This window comes from Ambystoma mexicanum, chromosome 6q (genome assembly GCF_040938575.1).
Source record: "Ambystoma mexicanum isolate Mex_15411 chromosome 6q, UKY_AmexF1_1, whole genome shotgun sequence".
NCBI lineage: Eukaryota > Metazoa > Chordata > Amphibia > Caudata > Ambystomatidae > Ambystoma > Ambystoma mexicanum.
In genome coordinates, this window is record NC_090937.1 from 450801350 (window position 1) to 450816749 (window position 15400).

Sequence of the window (15400 nt, forward strand, 5' to 3'; positions counted from 1 at the left end):
GAATCGTAGGCCTAACTTCATTGCAAACTATTGAGGACATCCAAACGCAAGTAAAACAACTTCTAGACTCTTCAGCCTTACTGGAATGGAGTCAAAAGGGTCCTCATTACACCGTTAAGGATGACTTACCCTACTTCCAGGAGCGGTTGTTTCTGCCCAGTAAAGAATTGCAAGAACTTGTTATTGCCCATCATCATGAATCATTATTGGAAGGACACCCTGATATCGCTAAAACGGAGGAAAAAATCAAACGCCATTTCTGGTGGCCTTCTTGGAGAAAAGACATAAAGTCTTTTGTATTGTCTTGCGGAAATTGCGCCCAAAACAAGGGTCAAAAGAAAAGGCCAGCCGGCCTACTTCAACCCTTGGATATTCCACCGGCACCATGGCACACCTTGTCAATGGACTTTATAACAGACCTCCCTCCTTGTGCTGGTTACAACACTATCCTTGTAATTGTGGATCTATTCTCCAAAATGGCCCACTTTATCCCTTTAAAAGGTTTGCCTTCAGCTTCCACCTTGGCCAAGGAATTTCTGGAGAATATAGTTCGCATACATGGTTTCCCTTCCATATTAGTCTCGGATCGTGGAAGTCAATTTATCTCCCATTTTTGGAAGAAGTGTTGCCAACTAGCACAAATAGATGTGCGGTTATCCACCAGCCACCACCCCCAGACCGATGGACAAACCGAGAGAACCAATCAGACTCTCGAGCAATATCTTCGGTGCATGTTACACCAATCCGAGTTAAATTGGAAAGACATCCTTTGGATCGCAAAATATGCATACAACAATTCAGTGCATTCTGGAACCGGACAAACTCTTTTTTATACTTTGTATGGTCACCATCCTCGGACCTCTGATCTAGATCCACCTCTGACCCTGGAAATGCCTGCAGTAAATCAACTGCATTCCACAATAACCCGAGCCTTCAAAGAAGCTGCAACTCATCTACAGCAAGCCAAGAAAAAGTATAAAGAAACTGTGATTTGCACCGAAGTAAAACTCCTCCTTACCAAGTAGGAGAGCAGGTATGGCTAGCAACGAAACATTTACCCCTCAAGGGCCCGCAAACCTTCAATCCCAGATTCATAGGACCTTATCCCATCAAGGCTATAATCAATCCCGTGGCCTTTAAACTGGATATACCGTCTAACATGCGTATTCATCCTGTTTTTCATGCATCACTTTTGAAGCCAGTACAACCATGGACCCGACTGTCCAAGCCTCCAAACCCAGTTCAAATTGATGGGGAATTAGAATTCGAAGTTAAAGACATTTTAGACTCCAAGGTGTTAAAGTCCAAACTCTTCTATCTTGTTGACTGGAAGGGATATGGACCTCAGGAGAGATCGTGGGAGCCTAGTAACCATGTTCACGCACCTCGATTAATACAAAGGTTCCACCGGAGATTTCCGAACAAGCCAAAACCCCCAGAGGGAACAACCTTGGGAGGGGCCTTGAGGGGGGGTACTGTCATGATGCCTACCTCCAAGGAGCCAGGTCCGACACAGCAACCCCAGAGGCAGGCATCATTCCCCCCAGGGAAGTGCCAGCGGGCCCAAGCTGGGGCCCTTTGGACACAGTCCTGGTGCCTTAGGCGCCAGGCTCATGTTGGACCCCTGTCCTGGCACCTTAGGCGCCAGGCACATAAAGCTAGTCAAGTGTTTTAATGTGCACTTACCTGGTGCAGACCATGCTGCTACATCCAGGCCCTCTTGAGGCCTGAATGGTACTACTTTACCTGTGGGACTACTTTCCCCTGGGTGTGGTTGGGGAAGGATACATACCTGATTGATGGAAGGATACATACCTGGAACTTCTTCCAAAGCTATTTAAACCACGCCCGATCAGCAACTCACGCTTCGCGTTGTTCTGCTCCTCGCAGCTGGACGCTCATCCTGTCAGCTCCTGCATCTGGACTTCAGCCACGCCTGTCAGCATCCTGGGTCACCTGCTAAGAGAGAATTGGAGAGAAGGAAGACCTTACCTGCTAAAGCTGCATCACGGAGACATCACACCGACAATCCTGAAAGGGAAGACATAATTTTAAAAGCATTTCGCTTCGATCACTGCAGCGCTGCATTTCACTCACCTTTCCTGGGCACCTCCATCTTCAGCAGCGATCATCCGGATCCGCAGCCACTTCCCAGAGCCTAGAGAGAAAAAGACAAGAACACAAGGTGAGAGAAGGAAGGGAATAGGAAAAACTTAGTTTCCTTCTAAAACTTACCTGTTGGGTCATTCCCAATTCATTTCGGGTCCTGCCGCTTCCTGGCATTCCGGACCCCGGCCCCTAGTGGGAAAAAAGACAAAGACATTGAATGAGCGAATGCAAAGACATTACCCGAACGCTCATCCAGAACTTACCTGTCATTTACTGGAACTGCACGTTTCACTTCGGGTCGGCGCCATATCTCCGGCATTCCGAACCCCGGCCCCTAAGGGGAAAAAGACATAAGCGTTAGCGCTTGCTGCAATAAGACAATGAACATTATTATTAAGCTTGAACTTTTGGACTTGCTACAGAACTCTTACAGCGCCTTACCTGAATAGCCAAGCTTATTTGAACTCCCATCAAACCTCAATCCAGTGAAGTAACTGGTTTTTTGGGAGGCCAGCATGGCACCCCCCGTATCCTGGATATCCAGGAGCTGCTGCAGAAAGAAGATTGTGTTGCCTGTCTGCTGATGCACAATGCCATCCTTTGGCATATTATGCTGTTTGTCTGGATCAATCTTAATGTTGTCTGCAACGTCTTCCTGTGCTGTGGCCCCGGTGTTCTCCATGGAGCTGACAAGATTGGGAAGCTTGTTCTTGGGTGGTGGCAGTGCCCTGTATAACCTTGTCAAATGTTGGCTTCATCTGCTTCAAATGCTGCAGAATAGGTAAAATGGTCAGCATGGCAGAGTAGTCATGCCAGGCAACGGCTTAACGAGTCTCCATCACAATATTCTCTCCTTTGGTCATCAGGCTATCTAAGGCTTTCTGGATCAGTGAGCCAAATGTCTTCTTCTAGTGGTGCTCTGGGATGATGTTGCTGTTACGCTCACTGACTCCCACGGAGGCGCAGGCCTGGTTTGGAGTGCTGTTGCCTGTCCTATGGTGAAGCGCAGGACTCGGAAGATGGGCAGGACCGGACCTTCAAATCTGGCTTGTTTGACTCGCAGAAATATCCTTCTGTGTGTGAAAAGGGAGTATTAACAATCTGCGGGATAATGTGTAAGCCTCCCACTCCCTTCTCACCCTCCACGAAACCCTTCTGCGATTCCCCGTGAAGTCTCACCTTACGGTCTGAAAGGACGAGCTCTCCATCCTGCTTCTGATGCAGGGGCGCGTTGTAATCCAGTTACTTCACTGGATCATGGATTGTAGAGAGTTCAAGTTTGCTTGACCTTCCCGGTAAAGTGCTGTGAGAATTCTGTTTATAAGTATGAGCCCGAAATAATAATTGTCCGTTGTCTCTATTTCAGGTGCAGAACAAAGATTCCGAGATGAGCAATGGAACCGACGAAGGAAACTTAGGTGAGTTGATTGATGAGAGGTTCCTTTAGTGTCCTTTCATTAATGAACTAATGCTTGTGTCTTTTTTCCCCATAGGGGCCGGGGTTCGGGAATGCCAGAGATATGGCACCGACCCGAAGTGAAAGGTGCAGTTCCAGTAGATATCAGGTAAGTCTTTAATGAGCGTTCAGGTAATGTCTTAGCATTCGCTCACTAACGCTGATGTCTCTTTTTCCCCTTAGGGGCCGGGGTCCGGAAATGCCAGGATGCAGCACTGACCCGAAATGAAGTGGGAATGACCCAACAGGTAAGTCTTATGATGGCAAATTAAGGTTTTCTTATTCTCTTCCCTAGCTCACCTTTGTTCTTGTCTTTTTCTCCCTAGGCGCTGAAATGTTGTTGCGGATCCAGATGGTTGCTGATGAACGTGGAGGCGCCTAGTAAAGGTGAGTGGAATGCGGCGCTGCAGTGATAGATGCGATGTGCTTTTAAAATGAATGTCTTCCTTTTCAGGATCGTCGGCGAAATGTCTCCGGAATACGGATTTAGCAGGTAAAGACTCTTCTTTCTCCTATTCTCTTCTCTTCTCCCTTTGCAGTTGTTCCAGGATGCTGGCGGGCGTGGCAGAATTCAGGATTCAGGAGCAGACACGGTGAGCGTCCAGCTGCTAGATGCAGAACAACGCGAAGCGTGAGTTGCTGCTTGGGCGTGGCTTAAATAGCCTTCAAAGTAGTTCCAGGTATGTATCCTTCCTCTCAGGTATGTATTCTTCCTCCGGCCACACCCGTGTGGTTGAGTAGTCCCCAAAGAGAAAGTAGTCCTATTCAGGCCTCTAGATGGCCCGGATGTTGCAGCATGGTCTGCATCAGGTAAGTTTACACCAAGCACCTTTAAACACAAAGTCATCTTTTATGAGCCTGGCGCCTATGGTGCCAGGATTGTTGTCCAATATGAGCCTGGCGCCAAAGGCGCCAGGACTGAGTCCAAAGGGCCCCTACTTAGGGCTGCTGAGACTTCCCTCGGGACATGATGTCTGCCTCTGGGGTAGCTGGGCCTGGTCAGGCTCCTTGGAGGTAGGCATCATGACAGTACCCCCTCCCAAGGCCCCTCCCAAGGTTGTTCTCTCCGGGGGTTTTGGCTTGTTTGGGAATTTTCGGTGGAGTTTTTGTATTAATCACGGCGCGTGTACATGGTCGCTTGGTTCCCAAGATCTCTCCTGAGGTCCATACCCCTTCCAATCAACTAGATAGAAGAGTTTTGACTTTAACACCTTGGAATCCAATATGTCTTTAACTTCAAATTCTAATTCCCCATCAATCTGAATTGGTTCTGGTGGTTTGATCAGTCTGGTTCTTGGTTGCACCGGTTTCAACAGTGAGACGTGAAAAACGAGATGAATCCGCATGTTCGCTGGTAGATCGAGTTTAAAGGCCACCGGGTTGATTATAGCTTTGATGGGATAGGGTCCTATGTATCTGGGGTTGAAAGTCTGCGGTCCTTTGAGAGGTAGATGTCTAGTTGCTAGCCACACCTGGTCCCCTATTTGGTACGGAGGTGCTTCACTTAGATGTAAATCAGCATTTTCTTTGTACTTTCTCTTGGCTTGCTGAAGATGAGTCGTAGCTTCTTTGAAAGCTCGGGTTATTATGGAATGCAAATGATCTACCGCAGGCATTTCCAGGTTTTGAGGAGGGTCCAGGTCTGAGGTTCGAGGATGATGACCATACAAGGTGTAAAAAGGGGTTTCTCCTGTTCCAGAATGTACAGAATTGTTATATGCATATTCTGCGATCCAAAGAATGTCTTTCCAATTGCATTCAGATTGGTGCAACATACACCGAAGATATTGTTCAAGGGTTTGGTTAGTTCTCTCGGTTTGGCCATCGGTTTGGGGATGGTGACTGGTGGATAGTCGTACATCAATTTGCGCCAGTTGACAACATTTCCTCCAAAAATGGGAAATAAACTGGCTTCCTCGATCTGAGACTAATATGGATGGAAAACCATGCATACGAACTATGTTCTCTAGAAATTCCTTGGCCAAGATGGAGGCTGAGGGTAACCCTTTTAAAGGGATAAAATGGGCCATTTTGGAGAAGAGATCCACAATCACCAAGATAGTGTTGTATCCATAGCAAGGAGGCAGGTCGGTAATAAAGTCCATCGACAAGGTGTGCCAAGGTGCCGGTGGAATATCCAAAGGTTGTAGAAGACAGACTGGTCTTTTCTTTAGACCTTTATTTTGGGCGCAAACTCTGCAAGACATCACAAAAGATTTAATGTCTTTTCTCCAGGATGGCCACCAGAATTGTCGTTTGATCTTTTCCTCAGTTTTAGCGATACCAGGATGTCCTTCCATTAATGTATCATGATAATGGGCAATAACGAGTTCTTGCAGTTCTTTGTTAGGCAGAAATAATCGCCCCTGGAAATACGGTAAATCGTTATTAACGGAAAAGTGTGACCCCTTTTGGCTCCATTCTTGTAAGGCTGTGGAGTCTAATAGTTGTTTAACTCGAGTTTGAACGTCCTCAATAGTTTGTAAAGAGGTCAAACCCAAAATTCTCTGTTCAGGTATAATCGATACAGGTTCTAAGCTCGAATTTGTTTCTTCCATCCCAATCCGGGATAAAGCGTCCACTTTGCCATTCTTGCAACAAGGGCAATATGTGATCACAAAATAAAATTCTACAAAGAATAAAGCCCATCGGAGTTGACGTGATGATTGGGCTTTGGCCGTCTTTAAATATTGCAAATTTCTGTGATCTGTAATCACCGTGATGGTGTGTCTTGCGCCGAGGAGGTAATGACACCAAGCTTTGAAGGCGGACTTAATAGCTAGTAACTCCTTGTCGGTGATTGCGTAATTAATTTCAGGAGCCGAGAATTTTCTGGACCAAAAGGCTACAGGGTGTAGTTGGTTAGTTATTGGATCCCTTTGAGACAGGACAGCTCCCATGGCTAAGCTGGATGCGTCGGTTTCAACAATGTAAGGGAGATCTGGGCGTCGATGCTTCAAAACAGGTGCGGTGGTGAATTTAGTCTTTAGGTCTTGAAAGGCCTGTTCTGCCTCATGAGTCCATTCGAAGCGTTTATTCTTGCGTAAGAGAGCTGTGATGGGTTGGACCAATCGAGAAAATTCCGGGATGAATCTTCGATAAAAATTGGCAAAACCAAGCATGCTCTGAACCCCCTTCACAGAGCTAGGAGATGGCCATTTGAGGATGGCGTCCACCTTTCTCAAGTCCATTCGGACTCCTTTAGGTGTCAGGATGAATCCGAGAAACTCGACTTCTATGGTATGAAAAACGCATTTCTCGAGTTTTGCAAACAGTTTGTGCTGGCGCAATTTTTCAAGAACTGCCCTGACATGTTTTCTGTGATCGGATTCCGAAGAGGAGTACACCAGGATGTCGTCGATATATACGATGACACAAACATCGATAAGTTCCCGAAGAACATCATTCATAAAGTATTGAAAGGCGGCAGGTGCGTTGCACAATCCGAAGGGCATTACCTGATATTCAAAGAGCCCATATTTGGTGCGGAATGCAGTCTTCCATTCGTCGCCTTCTTTTATACGCACCAGGTGATAAGCTCCCTGGAGATCTAACTTGGTGTACATACAAGCATCTTTTACCTGGTCGAGAAGTTCAGGGATCAGAGGCAGAGGATAACGATTCTTAATCGTTATTTGATTTAGGGCGTGGTAGTCAATACATGTTCTAAGGTCGCCTTCTTTTTTCGGCACGAAGAACAGAGCTGAGGAAACAGGAGACTTTGACGGGCGAATAAAACCATTGGCAAGGTACTGATCTAAATACTGACGCAAATGAAGGTTCTCAGGTTCAGTAAGAGCATAAATCCTACTGCAAGGCGTTTGAGCATTGGGTACCAGATCGATTTGACAATCGTACGACCGGTGGGGAGGTAACGTGTTGGCCTGTTCTTTTTGGAAAACGTCTTGGAATTCTTGGTACTCAGCCGGTAGTTGTATAGTGGCGGAAGTTACTGAGGCCATGCCCATATTTGGATTTCTTGGATAACAAGTTTGTTCACAATCAGGAAAGGTTATTCTCTTTGCTCGCCAGTCTATTCGAGGATTATGTGTTTCTAACCAAGGAAATCCTAGAATTACTTGAAACTGTGGGGCCTTGATTACGTCAAACACAATAGCTTCCCGATGTCCATCCTGACCCACTAGTGTCACTTCTGTAGTGGAATGAGTTACCGGCCCTGAGGCTATTTCGGTTCCATCAACTGTAGTAATGACATCCTTGTTAGTTTTCGGACGGAGAGGGAGATTAATCCTGGAGGCCAATTCACGATCTACATAGTTTCCAATAGCTCCACTGTCGATGTATGCCTTTATAGCATGCAACCGCCGAGGCTATTTCGGATCCACGAGGACCATTAGCATGATGAAATGCGAGGTCAAAGAGTTTGTTTTCAAGCTCGGCAAGCGGACCTCTACGCTTGTCGGGCTTGGTCGTTTCCCGAATCAGGTTCTGTTAAATTGTTGTCAGTGGCTCCAACCATCATCTTAGGTGGTTTTACCGGACAATCTCTTAGAAAGTGACCAGAAGCTCCTCAATAGAGACATAATTGCTTTTGCCGCCTTCTCTCCCGTTCCTTCTGCGTTAACGGTCCTTTAACTCCACCGATTTGCATAGGTTCTGAAACGTTGGTACTCTTGCGGTTCGCGTGAGTTTTGATCAACACTCTGGTTTCAAACTTGGATCGATCTGCTTTTCTATTCTGAAGTCTGTGATTAAGTTGGACCACAAGGTCTATGTACTCCGCGCAGACTTGGGTGGATTTACTATTTGGGCTAGCACGTCTTTAAGTTCTCCGCGCAGACCTCGATGAAATAATGTGATCCTTTTATTCTCTGGCCACCCAGTTTCCACAACCAACCTATTAAAGGTGGCGATGTAAGATAAGAGATCCTGGTTACCTTGTCGTAAGGATAGCAGTTCGTTGTCTATGGCCTGTCCCTGAGAGTGTCGAGCAAATAATCTTTCCATGCTTGCCTGGAAGCCTTGAAAATCCTGGAGAATTGGGTCATCTTGATTTACCAAAGGAACTGACCAATCGGCAGCACTGCCGCTGAGATAAGATAATACAAAAGCTACCTTGGTCGTTTCATTAAGGAAAGGCCCCAGGTCTGCATAGGAAGTGTAAGCGACATTGGTTCATAAAAACGGCATATTTCTTGGGGTCCCCAGCAAAACGTTCAGGCGGGGCCAAAGGCATGTTTCCAGGTAGATTGATTTGTTCCGGGTTATTCGAAATCATAGAAGTGGGATTACCCCCGGAACTAGGTAAAGGAGTTTGTCCTGCCTGACCCTGCAACAACCGTTTGGCCAGGTCATCAGTTCTTTCCTTAGATAGGATCAGTTCTCTTTTGAGAGCGTTAGTCTCCTGGCGGGCGGAGTGTACTTCTGCCCGTAATTCCCCCAAAAGCTGGGCCAGCTGGTCTGTCTCGGAAGTTTCCATAGCGCCCGGGTGGGAAATTGTAGGTAGGTTTCGCGTTCTGGTACGCTCACCTGACTCCCACGAAGGTGCAGGCCTGGTTTGGAGTGCTGTTGCCTCTTCTATGGTGAAGCGCAGGACTCGGAAGATGGGCAGGACCAGACCTTCAAATCTGGCTTGTCTGACTCGCAGAAATATCCTTCTGTGTGTGAAAAGGGAGTATTAACAATCTGCGGGATAATGTGTAAGCCTCCCACTCCCTTCTCACCCTCCACGAAACCCTTCTGCGATTCCCCGTGAAGTCTCACCTTAGGGTCTGAAAGGACAGTTACTTCACTGGATCATGGATTGTAGAGAGTTCAAGTTTGCTTGACCTTCCAGGTAAAGTACTGTGAGAATTCTGTTTATAAGTATGAGCCCGAAATAATAATTGTCCGTTGTCTCTATTTCAGGTGCAGAACAAAGATTCCGAGATGAGCAATGGAACCGACGAAGGAAACTCAGGTGAGTTGTTTGATGAGAGGTTCCTTTAGTGTCCTTGCATTAATGCACTAATGCTTGTGTCTTTTTTCCCCATAGGGGCCGGGGTTCGGAAATGCCAGAGATATGGCACCGACCCGAAGTGAAAGGTGCAGTTCCAGTAGATATCAGGTAAGTCTTTAATGAGCGTTCAGGTTATGTCTTAGCATTCGCTCACTAACGCTGATGTCTCTTTTTCCCCTTAGGTGGCGGGGTCTGGAAATGCCAGGATGCGGCACCGACCCGAAATGAAGTGGGAATGACCCAACAGGTAAGTCTTATGATGGCAAATTAAGGTTTTCTTATTCTCTTCCCTAGCTCACCTTTGTTCTTGTCTTTTTCTTCCTAGGCGCTGAAATGTGGTTGTGGATCCAGATGGTTGCTGATGAACATGGAGGAGCCTAGTAAAGGTGAGTGGAATGCGGCGCTGCAGCGATCGATGCGATGTGCTTTTAAAATGAATGTCTTCCTTTTCAGGATCGTCGGCGAAATGTCTCCGGAATGCGGTTTTAGCAGGTAAGGACTCTTCTTTCTCCTATTCTCTTCTCTTCTCCCTTTGCAGTTGTTCCAGGATGCTGGCGGGCGTGGCAGAAGTCAGGATGCAGGAGCAGAGACGGTGAGCGTCCAGCTGCTAGATGCAGAACAACGCGAAGCGTGAGTTGCTGCTTGGGCGTGGTATAAATAGCCTTCAAAGTAGTTCCAGGTATGTATCCTTCCTCTCAGGTATGTATTCTTCCTCCGGCCACACCCGTGTGGTTAAGTGGTCCCCAAAGAGAAAGTAGTCCCATTCAGGCCTCTAGATGGTCCGGATGTTGCAGCATGGTCTGCATCAGGTAAGTTTATACCAAGCACCTTTAAACACAAAGTCATCTTTTATGAGCCTGGCGCCTATTGCGCCAGGACTGTTGTCCAATATGAGCCTGGCGCCAAAGGCGCCAGGACTGAGTCCAAAGGGCCCTTACTTGGGGCTGCTGAGACTTCCCTCGGGGACATGATGTCTGCCTCTGGGGTAGCTGGGCCTGGTCTGGCTCCTTGGAGGTAGGCATCATGACAGTTGCCCAATATCTGGTACTCAGCTACTCACCCTTTGCCAGTTTCACAAAGGCACTGATGCCATGGATGTATGTGTCAATCTTGATATCCAACACATCCTCCTTTCCTTATGTAGGTGTAAGAGCTGAGCCACCCTCTTTGCTGTCCAACCCATGCTGGAAGTACTGTTTCAGGAGGTTATGAGCTTAATGGATTGTGCCTGGTCTATTAATGGGCTTCTTGGTGGGTCTGTCCTTTCTCTTGTTCTTTACAACAGGGGAATAGGGGGTTCCAGAGGAGGAGCTATTCTTGCAGAAGTGTTCCTTCATGTCTTTGATTTGGCACTCAAGCTGTCTGGAGCGGATCTGGTAGTAGACATTCATAAAATAACATGGGTTACTAACGGTGTATGCTGCAAGCTATGCTTCTGTACTCGTAGAGCACAATCTCCCTAGCTGTCACGCTGCTGATGGAACTGGAGCAGCTGTTTCTCTTGAAGGACCCTTTCTGAGGCAGTTACTGGTCACACTGACATGTCAATCCTTGGTTTCTTCTGAAATCCACCAGCAAACCGAGATGCGGATGATGTCCTGCAGCACATTGTAAGGGCAGTGCTCCAGAATTGGTTCATCCTCCCCCTCATCTTCCACTGTGATCAGGTCCAGAATCATGATGGGTGGCATTGTCTTGCTGTTGTGGGTCATCAGACTACGGAACTCTGTCTCTAGAGACCCCTTTCCATGCTCAAACAAGGACTTCAACGTATTATTTATTTATTGTGTGATATAGTTTCAACTGAAGCAAAACTTCACACACATAAAAAATACAGAAGAAAACTTCATAGGATAAAATCTCTATAACAATAATCAAATCTCATACAAAGCACATAGTATATGAAACAAATACATAATATATTACTAAAACAAATGGTTTGTAATATTAAAAATACAATAAAGGAAATCAATCATCACCAAAAATCATTTTCATAAAATGAATTGCTGCAAAAGCCAATTGATCATTTGAATCTATAAGTAGATGCCACCCCACACTTTCCCAAGATAAGATTTACATTTTTTGCATATGGCTATAAAAAGTTATACAGCAAAGATTAAACAGCACAGTCCGTTCAATTAACAAATGTTTCAACGTTTCCCTGTGTTCCATACAAAATCGACAGAAGCAGTCCTCCTTTGGGATTTTAAGCCCCACCCCCTAACATTGTTAGCAAGGATAAGTTTAGCTTGACTCTGAACAGAAACTCTCTAATTGTCTTTGAACTTTGCCTATTAAGAAAGGGCTGCAAAGTGTTATAAGATTGTATGTCCATACTAAAATGATCAAATATCTTATAGGACACCAGTACGTTTCTACTGTTGATCGAGTCACTTTCAAAAATTCTCCTTTTGACTCTAGAGGGACACTGTACTGAATCATGTTCAGTAAGGGAATTATTTATCAGTAGATTTAACAAAACAGTCACCCACTCATTCAGAGAACTGTGTGCCGTCATCCTCCATACATCATTTATTTTCACAAACAGAATTCCCTGGAGGAAGCAAAATAGATCTTAACAGCTGCAACCACCTCCAGCTAATCCGTCCCTGCAAAGAAATGTGATCCAACGTATGAAGCACAGAGGGAAAAGGAGTCAACACTGGCAAACATAGCACCCACTTCCATACTATGGACTCGACTTTTGGCCAATCCAGCCTTTCTTCTCGGACCTCTGCTCCATGTATGATTCTAGGAATTATCATTTGATTGTACATTATGAGTGCCGGGATTAAGAAAAACCAAACATACTTCTTGTCTACCTCACGTAATTTTGGGGCCTGATTGAGCTCTCCTAACAATAGTTTTGCTTTAACTAATACTCCCAAATATTTAAAGTTATCAACTACCTCCATGTTCTGTTCATTAATTGACCAAACACATGTAGTTCTGCTATTTCCCTTCAAAGTTTTCAAAATCAGAATTTTAGACTTTGGTACATTTAGGTTCAGTTGGATGTCCTAAAAATAAGTATCAACCGCTTTCAAGGACAGTTGAAGGGCAACTGGAGTGTAATCAACTAAAACAAAATCGTCAGCATATAGGAGGTAGTGAACTTTTAAGAAACCCAATTTCTGGCGGATTAGCTCTGATATCACTCAAACATTCCCTTATATTAGACATATACATATTATAAAGAAATGGGCCCAGACTTCACATGGTTCAGATGTGAGCTATCTGGGTTATCTTCCTGGAAATACTCAACAGCACGTTGGATTCTCTCAATGCATTCCGAATATTCCAGCAGCCACCCTGTAGGTCCTTCCTTGATGATCTTCTCTGCCTCACTGGCCACATGGTAATAGCTGATCACATGGTCCAAGCAGCATAAAAATTCTGCTGCAACCTCTGGAGGTTCTTGGTCTGCTTGTGTACAATGATGATCGAGTTCTCTAGCTTTATTAGGCGACTCTCAAAAGACGAGAAGATGGAGACCGTGTTTAAGTCAACTGATCACTTTTGTCTAGGCTGTCTTTGATTAAGGACAAGGACTCCTCCTCCAGCTTTGGCCAATCCTCAATGTTCCTTTTGTTGCAGAGCTCTCCTCTGCAGGACTCATTGTTTCTATTCCCTCCAGAATAACCTCTCCCATGGAACAGGAGACCAGCAACATCTCTTCTGCTGAGCACATATTAGGTGAAGCTGTCAACATCGATACAATATATTTTTAATGCATTGATAATATATTTCTATGTTGTCACCATAACATTATGATTTCTTTTGTTTCTAGACTTTAAGTTTTTTTTGGTTTAACTTCAACTCTTTGGTACATTTTATTTTCCATATATAAATGGGCCAAATTTACTAACTATGACTTGTTTTGTGTGTGAGTTACGATAACAGTCATTTAGTCATACATGCTATCTTTGACATTTTTGTGTGTGAGTTACGATAACAGTCATTTAGTCATATGTGCAGCGTAAGTTACGTCCAGATTGGCAAATGTACTCACTCAAACATGGAACTATAGCAAATCTTACACTGTGAACAAAATGGGATTTAAGTCAAACCTGATTCCGTAAGCAAAAGTATGTACATCTAAAGATACCCCCAAACAACTCTTGTCGGTATAACAAACACCAGTGTATGTCAATGTGTCAAGCAAAAACCATGCTAAAAGCAGCAAATATTTTCATACACCAACCACCAACATTTGAACTGTACACTCACACACTTTCGCCACACATCCCTGCCGTCACTGTGCAAATCAACAAACTTACCTGCATCTTGCACCATACTTACACCATCAATTCATGTTTTAACTTACAACACTCCACACAGTTCTCCCCAGGTCCACCTTTGTTTAGTAAAAACCTACAAACTTACACACTGGGGGCATCACATTCGTTGAGAACTACAGCACCCCCAACATGCTCCAAAATGCCTGAAAATACCCATCAACACACACAATAAAAATGGACTCCTCCACCAACACACCCACCAAAAATATCTCCACCTCCACCTCCACGTCCACAATTCACGGGACCCACCTGCAGAAACACCCATGCCACATGGCCTGGAAAGCCAGGATAAAGGTGGAACCCACACCACTGCAACTTACATGACGGACATCCCAACTTGGACATTATGCCACAGAATGGCAGAAGATCCACTAGATGTTAAAAGTAAACCGGGACCACTGCGACCATCTCAACATGTCAAATATCATGTAAACCAGACACAGCACACACAGGACAAACACATCACACAGCGAAACAGACACATTCCAACACATACAAAGACAAAAACATAAACACAACGACATGACTACATGTGTGACACCATCAAAACCTTGTGGCTCCCCAGTCAGCAAGCATGATGAACGATAGGATAAAGACATAGCCATGGTCACATGATGATCACAATACCTGTGCACACACTCAACTAACACAGCACACATGGATGATACTGCAAAACTGAATGACGCACACATCCGAATCAATGTCAAACACCAACACCTCCTCCTCAGACAATCAATAAATACAATCACACCAGTGCCACCAATTGCTGCAGAGGTTGTGGTGTCCCACAAGGTGGAAGCTGCAAAGGAGCCCATGCACAAGATGAACTTCACAGAAGCTGAGGTGGACCTGATGGTACAGCCAACGAGCCTGCATGCTGAGAATGCCAGGACAGCACTATGCAGAGCCAGAGGCATGCACACTGGCTTATGCGCACAGGGCAAATGAATGCCCTGGGCATCGAGTAATATACCTGGAGGGACATCAAAAAGAAGTGGAAGGACAAGAAACAGAGGGTGAAAGTGAATACACCAAGTACTCGGAGAGTCCATGACCCATGCCCATTGCAAGTACACGACACCATCCTATAGCACGAAGTACCCACCAAAGCGTACAGGCCACATACAGAACTAGATGCAGATGTCCATAGAACATAGATCAACATCACACACACACACACACACACACACAGACACACACACAAACACACACACAAGTCGTAAAACCAAAAGGTACATGACACCACCACTGGCACATGCATCGGCGACTCTACATAAAACACACATAACACATTCACATGCACGTGTCAGTTACTATCAAAGGGAACATACCACCCCGCCACATGTACAACCTATTCACTGTCAACAATCAACATATTCAACACCACCCCAACATCAGTGCAAACAATTGTGAGGCGTCAAGCCACATGGACACAGGGGATGAAACAACCACATACTAAGCACCTTCACCTTCACCATACCCAGAATCATGGGGCTACCACTACACCAACACACACAAACACCGGACACATCATCACGATGCCTTCACATGCACCACTCATTGCGAATGGCAGCA

General features: G+C 45.4%; 1 pseudogene; it reads right to left on the bottom strand.

Annotated features, from left to right (window-relative positions):
* LOC138515235 (exocyst complex component 7-like) overlaps window positions 1–13143 on the bottom strand; it is a 50164-nt pseudogene extending 37021 nt beyond the window's left edge.
* Window positions 13144–15400: the final 2257 nt, after the last annotated feature.